Raw genomic sequence first — 21,446 nt, 5'->3', positions numbered from 1 at the left:
CTTAAGAGTTAAGAAGCTTCTTAAGGAGTTAAAGGAGAATTTCGGTTTTTTTGAACCTGGACCCATCTCCTGGCAATAATTATGATTTGGCCACTCACCCAGAGATGTCCGCGGCGTTTCTGGCCGTCCTAGCGTTGTTTTGAGATCAATAGCGTCCAAGTCAGTTGTAAAATGGAGCTGATTTGGGGCCAAGTGTGAGCCTGTCTTTCCTGCATCTAAATAGCTATTTATATTCCCGTTTTCGCCAAATATCGTCGTAATGTGATCCCTCAACATCCACCAGAGTGATATTTCGCCCCAGGCCATTTCCTGTAGTCTCCCAGGCATCAAATTGCTTCAAACGTGATCTCGGTCACCAAGTCTCGTAAAGTCCCGCGATACTTTCCTGCCGACTGCCCAACTACAGGTAGGACCCTTTGCGGTGGTGGTTTTAGCGTAACCTATGTGGGATTCGAAATAACGAAGGTTATGCCAGTGGGCCACGACCCAGTGGTTGAGAAACACTGTTGTAGAATAACCTAATCGTGGTCATGTTAAACAAGAACTTCTATTAAACATTATTTATTTCAGACATGGACTGCAGTTCAAATTGCTTTATATACACAGCATACAACAAAATTGCGAGAAACACAAGGTGCTATATAAATCCACAACATTCTTATTATACCATACCATACCATACCAACTTTATTTGTATAGCACATTTAAAAACAACAATGTTGTACCAAAGTGCTTGACAGATTGAAAAAATATATATAAATAACACCTCACTCATAAAACATACACAGTGTCACATTTCAAAGCATCAAACACATAAAACAAACAACAAACACAGTGTCAAATTTAAAATATCAAACCACTCAGGCTGTGCTAGGGAAAGGCCAGAGAATAAAAGTGCGTCTTGAGACGTGATTTAAACGCCTGCAGGGTGGGGGCTTGCCTAACATGCAGATGCAGCTTGTTCCAGAGCTTGGGGGCTGCCACTGCAAAAGCCCGGTTCCCTCTGAGCTTCAGCCTGGATTTCGGGACGGCCAGGAGAAGCTGATCAGAGGACCTGAGGGTCCTTGAAGGAACATAGGGTTCCAGCAGGTCAGAGAGGTAGGCGGGTGCTAGGCCATTTAGGCATTTAAAAGAAAACAGCAAGATTTTAAAATCAATCCTATATCTCACAGGAAGCCAGTGGAGGGAGGCCAGTACAGGGCTAATATGCTCGTGCTTACGTGTTCCTGTTAGCAAACGAGCAGCAGCGTTCTGAACTAACTGTAAGCGAGAAATGGAGGCCTGACTAAGACCAACATATAAGGCATTACAATAGTCAAGGCGAGATGTCATAAAAGCATGCATTACAGTTTCAAAAACAGAACGTGATAAAAAAGGTTTAACCTTTGACAGCCTCCTAAGCTGGAAGAAACTTTTTCGCACTACATCACTTATCTGTTTGTCCATCTTTAGGTCAGAGTCAATTTTTACACCAAGATTTGTAGCAGTTGGCTTCACAAATGGTTGAAGGGGGCCTAAATCGCCGGGAGGAAACACATGTGCGGTGCTGGGCCCAAACACCATAACTTCAGTTTTACTGTTGTTGAAGTTTAGAAAGTTTAAAGCCAGCCATGCTTTGACATCCTCCAGGCATGAGAGCAAGGGTTTTACGGAGTCAGGATTGTTACGTTGTAGAGGCAGGTAGATTTGACTATCATCCGCGTAACAGTGAAAGGAGACACCGTGCTTTTTAAAAATAGGTCCTAGGGGGAGGAGATAAAGCATGAACAAAATTGGCCCAAGAATTGAGCCCTGCGGCACTCCGCAGTGGAGGGGTGCTGTGGAGGATACAGCGTCTCCCAGGGTGACACAGAAGCTTCTCCCTGACAGGTATGACCTAAAAAACTCCAAAGCTGAGCCTTTAATGCCAACCCAGTGCTCCAAACGGGAGAGCAAAATGTATAAAAGGAATCCATTCTGATTAGAGGAATATAGCCTACGGTAAAAGATTTAAAACACAAGTAACCATACATACAGGGGAGATTTTCAAGTGTTCCCCAATTTTAAACACTAAAGGGTGCATGAAAGAAAGGAAAAAGGGAAAAACACAAGAGGAACAGTGGACACAAGTATCTCCTTTTGCCTGACGCGTAAGAAGGTGTTAAGAATGCCCCAGAGCCAGACCCTTCTTACAAAACCTTAACGAAAGATCACCTTAACGCTAAGAAGCTTTTGGGAAACGCAGTGCTTCTTTACGGAAGATAATTTTAGGCTAAGAAGCAATCGGGAAACGCGTTGGCTTTGTTGGCTTCTTACGGGAGTCTTAAGAAGGGTCAAAGAAGCTTCTTAGCGCTAAGAAGCTTTTGGGAAATGCATGCCTTCGTAACAAAAGATCATCTTAGGCTAAGAAGCAATTGGGAAACGCGTTTGCTTCTTAAGGGGGCCTTAAGAAGGGTTAAAGAAGCTTCTTAGCGCTAAGAAGCCTTTGGGAAACCCAGCCATTAACATTTGACCTGTGGCTGCAAGTCAGGCACTTTGGCAGATAGTGATCATCATTTAGGGTGTTATTTGTCTGGCGAGATAATGCAAGTGGCTAGTCAACTTTGTAATGCCTCTGCTTTGCTTATGGATTAAAATAGTTTCCTGCCTTTATTACATGACATGTATGATCGTGGTGGCGGCTGTATTTAGACTTAGAGAAACAAGTTCAAACTGTACAAGACGGAAGGTTACTGTAGTTAAAAAGGCCAGGACCGAAAGCCAAACGTGAAAACTAGTGAGAAGAAATTCTTCTAAGATCTTGATTTGTTAAACTGTTAAATCACAAATAGAAACTTTGGGGGACATAAACTTTAACACAATAGCATTAAAAAGGATGAGTCCCCTTAGGCTATTAAGATGCTTTGGTTTTGCAAAATTGATCAACCCGGCAATTCAAAAAAAGAATACAAAATGTTGAGTTGCAGCCAGAAAAATACTCATCCAGCTCCATAACAGGCGCCTCTATGAAGATTTGCATTTCAAAGCAAGCCACAGCAACCTCTGCTGTGCCCCCCCCCCCCCCCAATAATAAACACATTTTTAATTAAGTTCCGCTCTTGTCAAAAACTCATTCCTTTAATAAGTTTCCCTGAAATGTCTGAATAATATTTTAAATCATCAGTCTTATGTATTATTCACAACTTAAGGTTATGAATGTAACCCCAGATCCATGAGTAATATTGAGGCGTTTTGCTGAACGGGCGACTCATGTAATCCCTGATAGAAAATCATATCTCACTACGCCTAGTCTCGCTGGCCAGCCTCCTCTCCCTTCAGCCTCCTCTCCGTCCAGCCTCCTCTCCCTTCAGCCTCCTCTCCCTTCCGTCCCAGGAGTCTGGCACCGCAGGTCTCCATAACTGGGATAAACCCTCCCCTGCTCTACTCTGCTCTCCCATTCGAGCGACTGTTTCGGTGGCAGCCCGGATGTCGGCTTCCGGCTTATTACAAACTCTGTCATTGATGGTTCCGACCATGTCAATCAGAGCGGCTTCCGCTCCCTCCTCCCTGTGTGTCGCTGTAAATAGTGCCCTGCCGCCTCAGTGAAAACAACAACGCTAACTAGCTAGCAAGCTAACGGCAGAAACCTACACGCTAGCTCGTTGCTACACGCTGAAAACGGCAAGTTGGATTGTTTGAAACTATTTTCCAAGGGCACTGCCGCTAAGCGCCGCCCATCACAATCCCACTATGGAGACCTGCGGCGCCAGACTCCTCGAACGGAAGGGAGAGGAGGCTGGCCAGTGAGACTACACTACGCCCAATTTATTGGCTGGTGAAGCATATCACTTTGCGCGCCAGGGGAGTGGCCCCCACTATATACTGTATATATATATACATATATATATATATATATATACTGTATAGTCCGTCAAATGCGCACTGCTCCAAAAGATCAGTTTGTGACCGAACGTGCAACGTCAGTGAGCGCAAGCCGCCTTGGCGAGGTTTTATTTCCAGGTTGTTTGCTTAATCTAAAAGCTCTCTTTATTAACATGTTTGGAAAGAGAATAAACAAAAGTTGACTCTTTCCCTGTAACTTAGTCAGTGTCGCGCACACAGAGACACGCACGCACGCACGCACACACACACACACACACACACACACACACACACACACACACACACACACATCTAGCATGGTGGTACATGCAGTCTGTGTGTGTGTGTCAGCATGATGATGAGGTCGCAGCTGGGGTCTGATGGAAGATGAGTTTTTCTATGCGAGCCTTTGATTGAGACTCCCATAGCGGAGCCGGGAGCGCGGCGAGCGGCGAGGGGCTGATGCAGACCCCGAGACGAGAGGAGGGGCAGAGGGGCTGATGCAGACCCCGAGACGAGAGGAGGGGCAGCGAGCTTCTCTCATTCCTCCTCCTTTGCACTGTCTTCTCTTGTTCATTCCATCAGTCTGATGCTCTGTTTATCTGTCACTTCTCATCTGCCTGCTTCCTCTCTACCACCCGCTGCTATTACTTCTGCCAAGGAGGTTACTGTATGGTTTCGTCTGTCAGCAGGATTACAGAAAAACTACTCGCCTGGTTTTCATCTAACTTTTTGCCGAATTGGAGAGAAGACACACTGACATTTATCACTGGATTTGACCAAACCCCACTGGACCCAATGATGGGTTCGGGAGATGTTGAGCGGAGTTTTTCCACCTTAACGTCCCTTTTGGTTGCGTCAGGGTTACAATTATTGTCAGAATCATCAGTAAATTGGGTAACACTATAATAACTATACACTATTAAGCATTAGTAATTACTTCATTCATTGATCATTTGTTCATGCATTCCTAAGCATTTGTAAGTCATTCATAAACAGTTATAAATGTGTTATTCCTGATTAATAAGCTAATTTATAATGTATTTAATAATTGTAGAGTGGATGCCCTAGCTCTTCTAGTTTCATATGATACCAGGTTCTTCATGCTAGCAGTAAAATGAGCCCGCTACAGCCTCTGGAAGACAGTGATGTCAGCCACGGATGCTGGGGGCCTGGCAGGATTACCTGGGGTAGCCAATCAGATTTCAGGGTGTGGCCAGGGCCAACCCTGGCCACCCATATAGGCATGCCCCATGTAATTAAGGTAGTTAGTAATTGTTAGTTAAGGTAGTTACTTAGTAGTTAAGTATTTTTGTGTGACCTAAAGTGAGGACTATCTATGCCTTACAAAGCATTTATAAATTAGAATAAATACAATTGTGAAATACATTATAAATTAGCTTATTAATCAGAAATAAAACATTAATAACTGTGTTTATGAAATACTTACAAATGCTTAGTAATGCATGAACAATGCTTTATAAATGATGAACTAAGCATTTACTAATACTTAATGAATTTGTGTTTTGAGTTGCCAGATGATCTACTCCTCTCCTTTCGGTAGGGTCTGGGATCACAAAAAGTTCTACTCCTAAAGTTCTGTTCCAGCCGGGTCGTCCACACATTTTCCAGCACAACACCAACTCGGAGATCATATATAGGCAGGAAAATGAAGGAATATTGCGTGTGTTTTGTGGACGTGTTTCTGCATCATGAGTCTGTGTTTAGGAATGCATGGCTGTCTGCGAGTACATCAGATGAGCCAGTCACATGAGCAGCCCCTGACTCTCCTGTTGATTCTTCCTGCGGTGAGTGAGTGCCCGGTCAGAGGTTGGCCAGAGTTTAACACTGGCATTTACAGTGGATATGTGCATTAAGTATGCATGCCCGCACACATGCACACACACACACACACACACACACACACACACACACACACACACACACACACATACGTGTACACACACACACACGCGCACACGTACACACACACTCTCTCTCAAAATGGCTAATTTATATATAAAAATTGCAAGTAAAAAAAAAAAAGCTAAATTCAAATGATGAAGATCCTGGAATGATGAGATGAGATGAGATAAACTTTATTGTCCCAGGAGGGAAATTTGTCTTGGGCAAAAAGTGCTTGTACCAACATCGGTGCAACAGACACATTAACACAGAACAGACACGGTCACAGTCACAGCATTGCACTAAAACACAGGAAGAGTGCCAGCTAGGCACAAGATTGCACTATTGCAAAGATTGCACATGCCCTATTGCATGGTGTGTTTAAATCATCCAAACCCATTAGTAAGGGACGAATAAAATAAGCAATAAAACCATAATACCATAAAAATCATAAAAGTAAAAATAAAATAAAAATAAAATAAAAATCGGCAGCGGATTAGATAAAAGAGTAAAAGAATAAACCAATAAAAATAGGATTAAGAGGTAAGAGAATAAGACCAAGCAGTAAAAACAAAAACAAACAAACAAGGCTTTAAATACCGCTCCTACTTGGATACCTACCTAACCTTACTGGAGTGCTACACCTGGGGGAAGAGCAGGCTGTTTGTTCAACAGTGCAATAGAGGTGGGGAGAAAGGAGAGCTGTTGCTCCTGTGTTTGCTAGCTCTGAATCTTCTCCCGGATGGTAGCAACTCATATTCCGAAAATAAAATGTGGGAAGGGTCAGTCAAGACTTTATGAAGCCAGGCTGATCACCTTTTTCTCAAAGATGGACTGGAGCGTCGCCGATTCATTCTTTCCAATCACTTTCAAGGCTGTGTGGACTATTTTTAGAATTCTTGCCTTGAGCTGGACGGTCAGGGACCCAAACCAAGCCGCCATGCCATATCTAATCAGGCTTTCCAACACAGCATTGTAAAAAGTGGACATGATAGTTGTGCTCACACCAAATAGTCTGAGTCTGCGTAGAAAGTGCAGGCGTTGCGCTAATTTGGCGCAAAGGTAGTCTACATGGACGTCCCAGTTTACCAAATGGTCGATTTGGATCCCCAGATATTTGTACGACCCGACCTGCTCAATCGCACTGCCCGCTATGACCACGGGGTCATGTACCCTAACTGTTCTCGGGTCGAAAATCATTTCTTTGGTTTTGTTTGTGTTTAAAATGAGGTGATTCCTCTCGCACCAGTCAATTTCTCTGTGGTAGACAGAAGGACAGTCGTCTCCCTTCAACAAACTTAAAATAATGGTGTCGTCAGAGAACTTGATGACAAAGTTACTAGGATCGCTGTTCCTACAGTCGTTTGTATAAGCAGTAAAAAGAAAGGGCGAGCTCACAGGTCAAGGAATTAACCTTGACCTGTTGAGTCCTATCTGTTAAAAGAGAATAAAACCATTTGATGATGAACGGATTTATGTTCATCTTAACTAACTTCTGAACTAGCAGCAGGGGTCGGAGTGTGTCAAACGCAGAACTAAAATCAGCAAATAAAACGTGTGCATAAGCTTTGGGGTTCGGGTCTAAGTGCTTACTAATTCAGTGAGTCACACAGACAACAGCATCCTCTGTGCTTCGTCCCTCCCTGTAAGCCAATTGTAAGGGGGTGATAGAGGATAGAGGGTTTAAGGACTTTTAACACATACACAAAGCATCATCTCCACTATAAAGGTTTGCCGCCTATTACTGCAAAGATTGGACAGAATTTTACACACACACACACACACACACACGCACGCGCGCGCACACACACACACACGCATGCACGCACGCGCACGCAGGCACGCACGCGCACACACACACACACACACACACACACACACACAGAGTGCATATTTTCTCTGCTCCAATGAGTGCATGATGACTGCAGTGTAGAGGGCGAGGCTGATTATTAGATGAAGTGGTTCACTTCACAGACTCACATGATGGTGAGGGGCACACTACTTACTGGATCCCCTTAACTTAAGACTCACATGATGGTGAGGAGCACACTACTTACTGGATCCCCTTAACTTAAGACTCACATGAGCGTGGGTGAGGAGCACACTATTCCTTAACTTAAGACTCACATGAGCATGGGTGAGGAGCACACTATCCCTTAACTTAAGACTCACATGAGCGTGGGTGAGGAGCACACTATCCCTTAACTTAAGACTCACATGATCGTGGGTGAGGAGCACACTATCTCTTAACTTAAGACTCACATGAGCGTGGGTGAGGAGCACACTATCCCTTAACTTAAGACTCACATGAGCGTGGGTGAGGAGCACACTATCTCTTAACTTAAGACTCACATGAGCGTGGGTGAGGAGCACACTATCCCTTAACTTAAGAATCACATGAGCGTGGGTGAGGAGCACACTATCTCTTAACTTAAGACTCACATGAGCGTGGGTGAGGAGCACACTATTCCTTAACTTAAGACTCACATGAGCATGGGTGAGGAGCACACTATTCCTTAACTTAAGACTCACATGAGCGTGGGTGAGGAGCACACTATTCCTTAACTTAAGACTCACATGAGCGTGGGTGAGGAGCACACTATTCCTTAACTTAAGACTCACATGAGCGTGGGTGAGGAGCACACTATTCCTTAACTTAAGACTCACATGAGCGTGGGTGAGGAGCACACTATCCCTTAACTTAAGACTCACATGAGCATGGGTGAGGAGCACACTATCCCTTAACTTAAGACTCACATGAGCGTGGGTGAGGAGCACACTATTCCTTAACTTAAGACTCACATGAGCATGGGTGAGGAGCACACTATCTCTTAACTTAAGACTCACATGAGCGTGGGTGAGGAGCACACTATCTCTTAACTTAAGACTCACATGAGCATGGGTGAGGAGCACACTATCTCTTAACTTAAGACTCACATGAGCGTGGGTGAGGAGCACACTATCCCTTAACTTAAGACTCACATGAGCATGGGTGAGGAGCAACACTATTCCTTCACTTCTGTGTGTTAATGGTGGAGGATTGTGGTGTGGAACTCTCAAAACCAAGGTTCAATTCCCACGATGGCCGCCCATACTGAAGAAAATGTCTGCAGTAATCAGACTGTGAAGTACTTTGGATAGACTACCAAACTTTATGTTTTTTTTTAAAGCAGAGGGGTTATGGTATAGCCTCAGCGTCAAATACGAGGGATCAACTTTATAATGGGACCCTATGGAGCCAGCGTTGAGTGTCTCGCGCTACCAGGTTGTGCTTTTTACTAAATGCATGTCATTGCATATTTATACATCAAACTCTTGAGCTACTTCTGCTCTCACTCAGAATGTCAAAATATCACTCTGGAGTTACTTCCTCTGTTTCACCAAACTCAATGCAAAAACCTGTCCGTTTTACTGTTGTCTTGCTTGTCACTAAGTGCGCCCGACTGCTATAACATGACTTTAGACCTGTTGTGAATCAGTGCGGTCTTTTGTAATATTCAGGCTAAAAACCCAAGCTCAAAATTCCCATCCACGCTCATTGTTTTGAATGGCGAGTTAGCCCCCAGTTCCGGGTCTCGTGCTGCCCCCCTTGCTCCCATGACGCGTGAGTGTCCCTACGTATGTATATATTTTTGAGATATTAACGTTTGTTTGGCACAACTCATACTAGTTAACTGCTGCGGTGGTTCCGCATTTCCGGGTGGTCGTGATGTATCGTCCTATAGAATGGAAACCCAATGTAACTAACTGTAAACTAGAGGCACATCTATCATGTCTTTGTTTGTTTGTTTGTTTGTTTCTTTCTTTCTTTCTCCATCCCCTCCTAGCCTCCTTTCTCCCTTCCTCCTCCTCTATGTTTCAGACATTGATGCCGTTTCAGTTTTGAAGACCTTTAATTAACTCAGCAGCTGTAAGTGACTGAATTTAATTAACTTCTTTCATATTTCAAAGATTGACGTTGAGCGGTGTGACAGGTTAGTGTACCTCTAAGAACTTGAGTCGTTCCAGGAAGTCGCTGATATGACTTCCCAGGGGTTTGAGGCTATGGTAGGACTTCTTCATCCACATGCCAGGAGCGATGCAGACCTTCAGGATGCTGTACGTTGACCATCTCCTCCAGGTCCGCAGACATCACTACCAGCCCCTGACACACACACACGCGCGCGCACGCACACACACACACACACACACACACACACACACACACACACCTAAACACACACACACACACACACACACACACACACACACACGTTATGCATGTGTTACAGACGAAGAAAATCACATATGTTTTGAGCCTGCTTTTTCAGAATGATTTGAGCACAAAGTGATGAGAATCATGAGAGTCACGAGGACTACGGATGCAAATGAGCTTTTAGCTAAATCCGACATATTTACTGTTATCATATAGATGACTCTGTATAGGTAACTGTTCATTCATGTGTACTGTCCTGACCAAGAGAGAAAGGGAAAAAAAGTGGCAAAATAGACAGGTTTATTGTAGCTCACACACCAGCGCATAATTCACATCTTCACCACTTGAATATGTGAAAATGTTCAGGCTGTTTCCAGCTATTAAAGCGATGCAAGTATGAGAGAGGGAGATCCAAGCTCGTCACGTAGGTGAGAGACAGTCACATAATGGGGACTCTTATCGCTCCATAAGGTCGCTTTGATAACAGCAGGCACGGCTTGTTCCTCATCCTGATAACCTGACTGACTCTTCATGTTCTTTCTGCTTCAATCCCAGCGGACTGATGCATCTCAATGTACACTCATTTCATTCACAATACCATTTAGAGAGCACATGGTAGCGTAACGCACAACATGCTTTTTAGAGAGCACATGGTAGCGTAACGCACAACGTGCTTTTTAGAGAGCACATGGTAGCGTAACGTACGACATGTTCATGGATCAACATCCCATAGTGCGGTCCTGGACCAACATTGCGATCAACCTCTGACATCATCAGTGTGTCTCTGACATCATCAGTGTGCTGCTGCTACTACTGTTTATCTTTCGACAGTCCTTTGTGTGTGCTTCTATAGAGTTAAGCTGCATTTTTTCCAAATTGAATTTAGTAGAACAGAAAACTCCCGCACACCGTCTCCCTTCTCTGGAGAAATATTTTTTATTTCTGGACGAACAAACGTTTCGGTCGATTAGACCTTCATCAACTGTTATAACACTTGATGAAGGTCTAATCGACCGAAAAGTTTGTTCGTCCAAATAAAAAATAAAAAACATTTCTCCAGAGAAGGGAGACGGTGTGCGGGAGTTTTCTACTGCATATCTTCCTCCGACGCACCTGTCACACACTTGGGTGTGCAGAGACTCTATCCACTAATTTAGTACAAATGAACAAACTCCTCAGTAAAATGGAACAGAATCCTGAACTGTATGTCTTTAAGTGATTAATAGGCAATTTTTTTTGGTAAATTTTAAAGTAAAATGCTTCAATCTGGTGCACTTTGCGAGCGAAATTAAAAGGCTAGATCTATAAAGAACTAGACACATCATATTAGATTAATATCATCTTTACTGTGCTGTTGCTTTACAATGAAACAAAAAATAAAGTACAAACGCAAGTACAAACACTCACATCACATCATTCATATTTTGCAATCTGTGGAATCAATTACTGTAAGCATTTTTCAATCAAAGGTGAAACAACACAGATACTGTATGATGGTTTTTAGTGGGACTTCCATGCCTGCCCCATTCACTTCAATACAACTGTCCTCAAAGTCTAGCCCCAATGCAAAATGTGAACGCTGTGATGAGAGTCTCTTCCTTCTATAGCACAGAGAGAGGAAGCAAATTGTTGCATTTCTGATCAACTATGTCATATATCATGTTATTTATGAGGGCTTTAAAACATGAATTACAGATCAATAGATCTGGGGGCCAGGGCTATTTTTCTAGTGGAAGGGGGGGGAACTAGGTCATGACCTCGATGTTCTCAATGGTAGTTACGGCCATGAGAGCAGCTAACACTTGCCCGCTCCTTCTGTAGCTAAGGTGGATTTTAATTGGCCACCGCGGCATTCTTCCAAGCTTATGATTGATTTGCTGATAGAACCATGTGTACTTTTGGAGGTAGAACTTTTTTTTCCATCCCAACAACTCCACACATGCCAGAAATGCTAATAAATAGCTTAAAGACCCCTAAAGCACAACCAGCTCAGTGGCCTTGTGGTCTGAGTGTCCACCAGGCTGGGAGGTTGTGAGTTCGATCCCCGGCCGAGTCATACCAAAGACTATAAAAATGGGACCCATTTGCCTCCCTGCTTGGCACTCAGCATCAAAGGGTTGGCATTGGGGGGTTAGATCACCATATGATTCCCGAGCGCGGCACTGCTGCTGCTCACCGCTCCCCCAGGGGATGGGTCAAATGCGGAGAACAAATTCCGCACACTCACTTTACTTACTTTACTTTACTAAAGTTAAAAAAATAAATAAAATAAATCTTGTTCCTTCAGTTGGATGTCTGAGCTCCACTGTGCAGAATGATGTCTGTGCAGAGTTTGACACTAGAAGGCTGTTTTCACCCTCGACTGCTGAAAGTGGAAAGTCTCTCTGAGCTCACTGAAAAGGCGGTTTTCAACAACAAGCATGAATCGTGACATCACAAATCCTGGAGCCAATCACTATGCAGTATTCAGCAGTTAAAGCCCCAACACATTCTCACTCCTAACTCGTCATATACTGCAGATGGATCAGGAACCCTTCTTGTCGTCCTTTTTTGTCACGAGTTGGGGGGGAGAATGTGTTGGAAGCCTGTGTGTTGTATGCTGTTGTATGCTGTGATTGGCTAGTTAGGTTCTAGATCACCCTGATTGGTTGCTTTGGATTTTTAAATGAGGGAGAAGGAGAGGGAAGTCATTTGGAGGATTTTAACAAGATAATTGAACCTTTTTTGTGGGGAAAAACCATCAGACACAAATTATTATTCAAAGTAGCTTGAAACATGACTTTAGGGAGTCTTTAAATGAGGGGAAATGGAAAAATCTGCTTAATCAGTCCCTGCCTAATGCAACTGCAGTTTCAGACTGATTGGGAGAAAAACGGATGCAGACAGATGGACAGAGTTTCCCTCATTTTATGTATTAGTTCCCCTCCATCCCCTTCCCCCCATTCACACAACATGCTCTCCCATTCTTCACCCCCCCCCCCCCCCCCCCCCCCCAACACACACACACACACTACATTTGACACTGCACTTTCTCGGGTCTCCAGCAGTGTAGCCATTAAGTTTGAAGTCGATTTGTATGAACAGTTCTCAAGATAAAACCCTCTTAGTTTTGCCAGTAGGTGGCGCTATGACTATGCGCGTATCCGAATTGCACAAAATTCAGCAGTGCACTCCATCGGGTTCCCAGCAGCGCACTCCCCAAGTTTGAAGTCGATCGGGCGAACGGTTCTCGAGATAAACCGCTTTTTGTGTGATAGAACCTTATAATACCAAGTTTATGTGTACTGTTGGAGATACAACTTTTTTTTCCAAATATTTAATCCAAAACCAAAAATTCTAAAATAAAAGATAACACCTCACAAGGATAAAGTACCATGCAGTGATTACGTTTATGTGATAAACTCATTTCCCCAAAAAATAACCTTATAATACTAAGGTATTATCATAGGCTAATAAAATTACTAGCTGCATACAAAATATTGTAGCATAAAGACTCTGTACAGCAGACTTTCCAGACTTGTCCTCAAAACTTTCATGATTATGGGTTGATTATTTTACTTTTTAAGTAAAACTGTCAAAGTCATTTTCAATGTTTCCTTCCTTTCGAAAAACGAGTTAAGGAAACCCCTGGTTCAACCAATAGAAAATGATGTTGTTGGACTGCTGCTTTATTGGTTTCCGTCTACTAAAGCCATTTGGAGTGTGGTGTTGAATGCTTATCTAATCTCAGAGGATATTTTCCTCCTATAATCATTCAGCAGACGTTGGCCTCCGCTGAGAAAATGTAAAATCAATGAAAATTCATCATTTGGCCTTAATACTGTTTACCCCAAACAAACCCATTCAGGGCATTTGTAGTGCATTAGGCCATATATCATGCTATAATTATCCCAACAATAAGTATCCTGGAAATAGCATTAGGAGCGAGCCCAGAATCCCAACTGCTCCCAACCCTTTTGCTGCTACAGTGAAATCTGGGGGAAACACTCTTGGAGTGATTTGCAAATGGAGCTTCTTAGAATGTAATTTTTGTCTGGATTTGGGTGTTTCACCTTTGTCACACGCTGACAGTGTACCGTGTACTCGGAACACACTGGGATCGAGTCCAGCTCCGTCTGCGAGACCGCGAAGCGGGTGAGACCTCGAGGGCGAACCAACGAGGCACACTAGAAATTAGCGCTGCCAGTTCAGCTAGCGGGCGAGCCATGCGAGGGACGCTAGAAAGGCGCTCGATTTCTAGTTGTAGTTCATGCTCAATTTGGTAAATGTCTGAATGTACCCGGGCCTCGTTTGTTTTAACTTGTGCATACCTTTTTCTGAGAGCAACGCAAACCGGAGTCAAATTCCTTGCATGTGTACACACTTGGCCAATAAAGCTGATTCTGATTCTGATTCGAAAACGTTCCCATGCGCTCGGACAGCGCTCCCTGTCGTTTCGCCACTCTCTATAAACACTCAACCTCCGGGGATTCTCATGTGCCCACTCGCTTCTCGGGCCACCTCCATCCAGTCACCGCTAATCACAGCCCCTCTGTTCCTAGTCGCTCTTATAGAATCACGAAACGTGCGCAAACACTCCTCCAATCCCTCTAAATGGGAGGCGGGAGTTAGGATTCACTCTAAACCAATGAGTAAGCCTGTATCAAAGCCCTTGCAATCAGGCGACACTTATTCACCCGGGATAATTCCTAAATTACGTGACGTAGCAATGCGACTCACGGACTTTGTAAATCACCATTGCATATTGCATTTTTTTTAATCAGATTTACATTTAAACATTCATATTTTTAGACCTTTCTTGAAATTATTTTGAATACCACAGCCAAATCAGTTTCGGCTTAGTCTCGCTCGCCAGCCTCCCCTCCCTTCCGTGAGAGGAGTCTGGCTGCATGGAAACAGGTAACTGGGATAAGCCCTCCCCTGCTCTACAGCTGCTCTCCCATTGGAGCGACTGTTTCAGTGGCAGCCGGATGTCCGCTCCCGGTTTATTACAAACTCTCTCATTGGCTCCGACCATGTCAATCAGAGCGGCTTCCGCTCCCTCCTCCCTGTGTGTCACTGTAAATAAAACCTACACGCTACCTCTTTGCTACACGCTGAAAATGGCAAGTTGTATTGTTGGAAACTATTTTCCAAGGGCACTGCCGCTAAGCACCGCCCATACAATTCCACAATGGAGACCTGCGGCACCAGACTCTTCTCACGGTAGGGAGGGGAAGCTGGCCAGCGAGACTAGTTTCGGCTTAATACCTTTCCTTTGTCAACCAGGTGAGTTTTCGCAGCCTAGCCTACAGCTACCACTACAACACTCTGATGAAGAGGTCCTGAGCTTCTACTTACTAAGCTCTCCCTCTGTACACGCACGCACGCACGCGCACGCACGCACACGCACACACACACACACACACACACACACACACACACACACACACACACACACACACACACACACACACACAGGACCACACCCTCAACACATAGCTGTTTGGTTCCATCTGAAGCGTCCCCATGTTTAACGGTCATTGAGACTGATGGCCACTGTATTAGATGCTAATAAAGTTTACACATGACTGACGCCAGTATTCATCCTGGTGTGTGTATGTGTGTATGTGTGTGTGTGTGTGTGTGTGTGTGTGTGTGTGTGTGTGTGGCCTAAGTGGTGATGGCCCTGGAGATATTATCCATGTGTTTATCACATCTATTATTCTCATAATCATTTGGCCTCTAGGGGGGTTGAACACACTCACAGCTATTTGCATTTGGTTTGGGCAGGGGCAGTGCACATACAGCTTAGTAGTGAAGGCTTTGGGCCCCAACTGAACATAGTTCTGCCCGAGGCGTCCTCTGTGTTGAACCACTCGGTCTCCCGGTCGCGCTCCGTCAGAGCCTGTCTAAGGGCCTGTTTACACAGCAACACTCTCTGCATAAGACGGCAAACTTTTTTGTGGCGTTAGTGCCTTCCCTTTTACACGGGAACGGCGTTCTTGGGGCCTGAAAATGCAAAAAAGTGAAAACAGGTCCCAGCGTGGAATTCTTTATTATATAGGACAATATTATAGGAGCATTGAACTAGCCCAATACAGCCTTATGGCACAATGAATCGCATTGGCATTCAACAAACATGATAACGATTTGCTAAAAACACATAATCTGTGTTAAGCTACTAACGTTGTGCATATTAATTAATCACTCCCGCATTAAATAATTGAGAAAACTCACGGCCAGATCCATTTCCTCAAGTTCCAATTGCGCTGCAAAGAAAACAGGTCTTATTTTTATGTTGCTTTACTGGGTTTTTATTCTGTAATGGACCAAGCTGGAGCAGTTTATTACTATTCATGACTTCTGTGTCACTCTATCGTGTGGAAAATTCATTTAGAGTTTAATCCTACAAAAGCTAAATCAAACCCATTAGAAATAGACAGAATTGAGGAAGCTAGGCGTTTCTATCTTCAAAATAAAAGCAGTAATTTTCTGACTCGGTAAATAAAAATCAACTGTGTGTTCCGTGTTATTCTGGCTCACTTGACGCTGCTCTGAGTTTCTTGTGTCTTCAGTCTGCATGCAAATCGTATCACAAACACTGTGTATAAACGCGAAATCAAAGGCAAGAACGCAACGACAGTTTGCCGTTTACAGAGACCGTTGTCGTCTAAACATGGCCTAAGCATCTGTTGTGTTGTGCCGTTGCAACAATGCACAGAAGAACCCTTGATAGGGTCCAGACTCAGAGTACATACACCTACACATCCCTCCATAGGGCCCAGACTCAGAGTACATACACCTACACATCCCTCCATAGGGTCCAGACTCAGAGTACATACACCTACACATCCCTCCATAGGGTCCAGACTCAGAGTACATACACCTACACATCCCTCCATAGGGTCCAGACTCAGAGTACATACACCTACACATCCCTCCATAGGGTCCAGACTCAGAGTACATACACCTACACATCCCTCCATAGGGCCCAGACTCTGAGTACATACACCTACACATCCCTCCATAGGGCCCAGACTCAGAGTACATACACCTACACATCCCTCCATAGGGTCCAGACTCTGAGTACATACACCTACACATCCCTCCATAGGGCACAGACTCAGAGTACATACACCTACACATCCCTCCATAGGGTCCAGACTCTGAGTACATACGTACACCTACACATCCCTCCATAGGGTCCAGACTCTGAGTACATACACCTACACATCCCTCCATAGGGCCCAGACTCTGAGTACATACACCTACACATCCCTCCATAGGGCCCAGACTCTGAGTACATACACCTACACATCCCTCCATAGGGCCCAGACTCTGAGTACATACACCTACACATCCCTCCATAGGGCCCAGACTCTGAGTACATACACCTACACATCCCTCCATAGGGCCCAGACTCTGAGTACATACACCTACACATCCCTCCATAGGGCCCAGACTCTGAGTACATACACCTACACATCCCTCCATAGGGTCCAGACTCTGAGTACATACACCTACACATCCCTCCATAGGGTCCAGACTCTGAGTACATACACCTACACATATAAACATCCACTGGGTCCATTGAAGGGGAAACGGTCAGTCTTCAAATGGTCATTTCCTCATTGCGCTTGCAGGGAGCTTCCCTGTTCCCATTCTCCATTGTTCTCCGTGTCTCTCTCCTCAATCATCCAGCACTCCCGCTTCGCAGGGAGATGATGACTGACAGTTCGGTAAGGGCCGCCCTCTCAGCCAGGTCTCAACTAATCACAGCCCAGACCCACTAACACGCGTGAGCGCTTAGCCAATCACTCAAAAGGGTGACTTAGATTGACATTTACTCTGCCCAATGGCCGCTCCTAAACTAAGGTGACCGCATGAATCAACGTGCCTGATGACATGACAGCTGTTCACCAACATTTAATATGACCAATGAAACCTCCTAAATGACGTGACTCATTTATAGCCTAATGGTAGTTGGAAGAGACAGTGGTTTATTGGGTTTATGTGGAGCAGAGACTTACAGCATTTTGATGTGGGCACACCCTGGCATGCCCGGCAACAGTTGTGCTTATTAAATTTCAACATGTACTCCCCTGGGAATTCAGACAATTTAAAGTTTTGGCTGCTTGCAACTTTCTGCCAAGTGAGAAACTCTACTCGCTATCTTAAAGTCAATAAATGGATAGATAAATATCCCTTTTTGCCCTTTGCAGGAGAGGCTTTACACTTCTACTATCTTCAAGTAGGTTTTCATGTGGAGTCCGTTCGTTTTTCTTTCTTTCTTTCTTTCTTTCTTTCTTGCAGTAAGCAATGCGTGCCACTGGTAGTGGTAAGATAGTCATCTTCAGCAAGCTAATCTGGTCCAATTTTAAAGAACTGAGATTTAATGAGCTCGGATCACAGGTCTTCTCCAAAACCACTGTGAGTCATACTGTGCCATGTCAAAGAAAGACTACTGTTGTTGTTGTTGTTGTTATTTTTAGACATCTCTCTACAAACAATGTTGCATGGTACATTTTAATGGAAGGAAATCAAAGATTAAAGGCTGGCAGGATACTGATCAAACAGGTTGGAGACTGAAGGGAAGGATGTGTGAGGACGCTACCAAGTGTGTAATACATGTTGTGCTTCGGGTACTCACCACACGATGAAATGGTAATCCAAAATGCACATAATCTGTCTTTTTGGAAGGAAAAGAGGTCGGCGGCCATGTTTGGAAAGTAGTGCCGGCTACCTCTTTTCCTTCCATAAAACAGATTATGTGCATTTTGGATTAACATTTCATCGTGTGTTGAGTACCCGAAGCACAACATGTATTTTGGCGCAGTGAGATGTGTGTTTTGGCAGATTTTTAACAGCTGTACCATTAGCCTCCATTCTATGGCGATAATTACTAACTTCACGACTGTAGCTCACTGTAAACTGAGCGGACATTGCCGGTAAGGCATGGTGTATCTTGGTTATGTTGGGGGGATGTGGCAAATGAGCTAAACTTCCAAAAAAGTGGTGTATCCCTTTAAGTTTAATAGAATTTGAATGACATTATGACAAGCTCCATGTAGTGGTGGTGGAGCAGGAATTGAATGAGCCATCTGCATACTTCTCTGTTGCATGTTGGGCAATTTGAGCAATTACCATAATGAGCTAATTGATTGCCAAAACTGGAAATTAGCATGAATTATATAAATAGTGGTATATAAATAGATAGGTCAGAATCATAGGCGATTGTACATTGGTGCACCGGCTGCACGTGCAACCCCTAGTGGCCAGATTATTTTTCATTTTATGTTGACATATAAACGATAGTTGATGAGGGCTGGCTCACCCTACAGGCGAAGCAGCCTCCTGCCTGGGGCGCCAGTTCGGCTAGGGCGCTCTGTAGCCCTCACAAAACAACAAACACTGCGCCCATGGTTGTTTGTCCCCATTGTTCCATGGTTGTTTGTCCATTGCACTCTAGGGGAGAGCAGAGCAAGGAACTAACCATTCTACACTAAAACGGAAATTAGTGTGAGGGGTATATACAGTATACCACTCTCATAACGTGTGTATCACTTAGGTTGTCGAGTCATAGTCTATTTTTTTATTTGTCTTTATTGAATGTTCCAAAACTGCATGTTTAACTAAGAATAGGCTAATGATTATTTCCACTCACCACTTATTTAATGTGGTTACTTTACTTTGTGGTCAAAAGTTTGGAAGGAACAATGCATGCTGGGGGATATGCAAATGTGTTTGTCCAATGGGTCCAATGGCATTGCTCTCTGTCAGAACTTGCTTGAATGTCCTGATGTTGGTTTAGTAGCAAAAGTAAACACAAGTTAATAGCAGCATTCACTATAGACTCTTTAGTGAATACTTTCCACAAAATCATGAACAATGAAGAAAACCAGAAGGAATACAGTTCCACTTTTACCAAATAAACCAAAATTGATGTTCTGCGACAAGTTATATCATATCTACTAGCCTCTTCATTTTGCTCTCAGAGTGCACCAGATTAATGCATTTTACTTTAAAATTTACAAAATTTATTTGTCTAGGGGGAGCACAGCCCCCCCCCCCCTAGATACCCCCCAGTCGGAGTCTTATTACCTTCTTGGTGGTGCAACCCGTTTGGAAAGCCTAGAATCGCCTATGGTCAGAATTGAACGAGTGAACAGCTGTTTATCTGACTGAGCTAGAGTCAGAGACTGACTAGACTCCTACATCAGCTTATTTCTATCAGTGTTCAAACTACTGCTGATGATAAAAATAGCATCACTGGTGCAGCCTGAGGCAGGCATTGAAAAAACAACCTTCAAACATCACACAATATCGACGTTTATGAGTGAGCTATTCGCTTGAAGCTGTGACGTATGACCTCCTACCTCCCGACAATACTAGTTCCGGGTCCAAGCGCCAAGCTTCCAAGCCTCTCTGCCTGGTCAATATGCCGCAGTGCTGTGTCCTTCATTGTTGGAATAGGTCCGAGACTGTCAGCGCAATAAGGCAAATAAAATAAGTTGTTGGCCCCCCATAGTAAACATAAACATTATGACATCTTCCCATACCTGTCAACCTGTCACAAGTGGTTGACTCCTACTGGAGCTATTTGATGTAGCCTACCCATTACACTTAGCTCTGGAAATGGCTTCTACCCCCTGCTTCAAATCGTTCTTTATAAATTAGAATATAATGCAACGACTGTAATGCAACCATCCCTGAACCGACAACCTCTGGCAACCTACCGCCAAAGTTGCCCCCTACCAGCCCACCCTAATGTAGCAGGCTAAAATCGGGCTTGTTAATAGATGTACCCAAATCTTATAGGCTTTGTATTTGATGACTGCAATGGCCCAAGTGAGAAATACAAGCAATAGCTTAGTCCTCAAAGCATTCCTCACTACGTATCAGAGATGCTCACAGGTCTTTGAGGGGCAAGTCCAAATCAAGTCTGAAGTGGATGAGCGTTCTATGATCTGCTGCCATCCAGTCTACTTAGAACACTGCACAGCTAAAACTAAGAATCAGAATCAGTTTTATTGAGGGGGAATTGAGTCATGCTACAGTTGCTCGCACTCAAGCATGCAAAATATAAACATCAAACATTATGAGAGGCATAGGAATGTACCATAAACAATAAAATACAATAGAAGTTGCCTACGTACAGTAAAGTGTCACAAAATATGTGCCTTCTGCAACAGTCATTCTCAAGTACCATTAGTAAAGTGAAATGAAATATCTGAGGTATATACTATTTCCCTATATACCGCAGAGAGAGTATAGTAATAATAATAATACTGATAATAATAATAATAATAAGGAATTCAAAGCATGTAATTCATTATTCTCAGTCCTTCATTAGCATACAGTATGGACTAATTATTTGACATTATTAGTAGACATTTAATGCACCAGAAAAATTAAAATTAAGATTGTTCAGGAGTCCCAAATCTCGAGTCTAAGTCAAGTCTCAAGTATTTTAAGGACGAGTCTCAAGTCACTGTGTGTGTGACTGTGAATTAAGTGCGACTTC

This window comes from Poromitra crassiceps (genome assembly GCF_964638095.1).
Source record: "Poromitra crassiceps genome assembly, chromosome: 6".
In the NCBI taxonomy this organism is placed as follows: Eukaryota; Metazoa; Chordata; class Actinopteri; order Beryciformes; family Melamphaidae; genus Poromitra; species Poromitra crassiceps.
The sequence above is the reverse complement of the archived record's forward strand: the minus strand, read 5'-3'. Positions refer to the sequence as shown.